This window comes from Sceloporus undulatus, chromosome 9 (genome assembly GCF_019175285.1).
Source record: "Sceloporus undulatus isolate JIND9_A2432 ecotype Alabama chromosome 9, SceUnd_v1.1, whole genome shotgun sequence".
Taxonomy (NCBI): domain Eukaryota; kingdom Metazoa; phylum Chordata; class Lepidosauria; order Squamata; family Phrynosomatidae; genus Sceloporus; species Sceloporus undulatus.
Window position 1 is genome coordinate 19360012 of NC_056530.1, and position 1821 is coordinate 19361832.

Consider the following 1821-nt stretch of genomic DNA (forward strand, 5'->3'; position numbering starts at 1 on the left):
ATTTCAAGACTGGCCCTCTCTCCAGTCTCTTTGCTTACAATGTCCTGTTATGGCTTCAGAGGGAGAGAAGAACAACTGGACTCCATACTCTATCCCACCAACATTCCCTTCTCCTTTTCTGTCATGTCTTTTAGATCGTAAGCCTGAGGGCAGGGAACTGTCTCATTAAAACTAAGCCGCTCTGACAGCCATTAGGGCAGAAGGGCGGGGTATAAATACCATAAAGAAACAATGGACAATTCTCAACAAAGCAAGCAGGTTTGGATCAGAGGAGGCTGGGGACTGAGGGAAAGTTTGACCCTGTCTTTTCTTACCACATTCTGTTTAGAAACGTCACTTCCTTGGGTCTCTGGCTCTGCTTCCTGTACTTTGAGGGAAGTCTATAAAAGAAAGAATGAATGAAACTGGACACTTCTATCAGGGCTCCAATCCATCTGCCATCGTCCATGAACAAGGCACCATGAAAACCAGTATATTTAGGATCTTTTACGCCTTCTCCAGACATTATTTGTAGTGGAGGAAGGAGGGGAAAAGATGAGCCCATCTGTAAGGTCATTTGGACTCTTTTCTTACCGAGACAGCAGGAACGTTCTCCACTGGAAACGCCTCAGACGGCCCCATTTCGTCATCTTGGGTTCTCTGTAGCTCTTCGAGCCTGAAATGAAGGCAGCAAGAGACCATGAAATATAATTCCCAGCTCCCCAAGTCGTTCTTCGTAGGGCATGGCTTCCAGACTCTTCACCATTTTAGTCACCCTCCTTTGGACATGCTCCAGTTTCTCAGCATCCTTTTTGAATTGTGGTGCCTAGAACTGGACACAATATTCCAGGTGGGGCCTGACCAGAGCAGAATAGAGTGGCACTATTACTTCCCTTGATCTAGACACTATACTTCTATTGATGCAGCCTAAAATCGCATTGGCCTTGTTAGCTGCCTCACTGCACTGTTGACTCATGTTCAGTTTGTGGTCTACTTGGACTCCCAGATCCCTTTCACAGGTAGTCTCATTCAGCCAGGTGTCACCCATCCTATATCTATGCATTTCATTTTTCCACCCTAAGTGAAGTACCTTGCATTTCTCTATGTTGAAATTCATTTTGTTAGATTTGGCCCAGCTTTCTTATTTATTAAAGTTATTCTGAAGTTTGATCTTGTCATCTGGGGTATTAGCTACTCCTCCTAGTTTGGTGTCACCTGCAAATTGGATAAGTATGCCCCCCCATTTTATCCTCCAAGTCATTGATAAAGATGTTGAATAGCACTGGGCCCAGGACAGAGCCCTTGTGGGACCCCACTGGTCACTTCTTTCTAGGATGAAAAGGAGCCATTGTTGAGCACCCTTTGGGTTCAGCCGGTCAACCAGTTACAAATCCATTCAACAGTTGCCTTGTCTAGCCCACATATCACTAGCTTCTTTGCAAGAATGTCATGGGGAACCTTGTCAAAGGCCTTACTGAAATTCAGAAGTGCTCAGTCCCATGCAACTGGGACAATAGCGACATCGTCCGCCTTTCTGATTAAAGTCCCGTTGGAGGATGTCTGTAAAGCTGCTGTTTGGTCCCAGCCCTTGACTTTCATCAAACATTATAGGCTGGGAGGGCAGTGTTGGTTTAAGGTTTACATTGATTGCACTGCATTTCCATTTGTTTACATGTTTTTGAAATGAATGTCTATTTTGCCAGAATTGGCTTGCTTTCCAGCATTCCTATGGTTTATATACAGGTCTTTCATGGCCTAATGTGTTGTTCTGTTTTTAAATTCAATGATTTATTGAGGTTAATAAACAGAGCTTATTTGAACCTTACTTGCTGTCATGACACT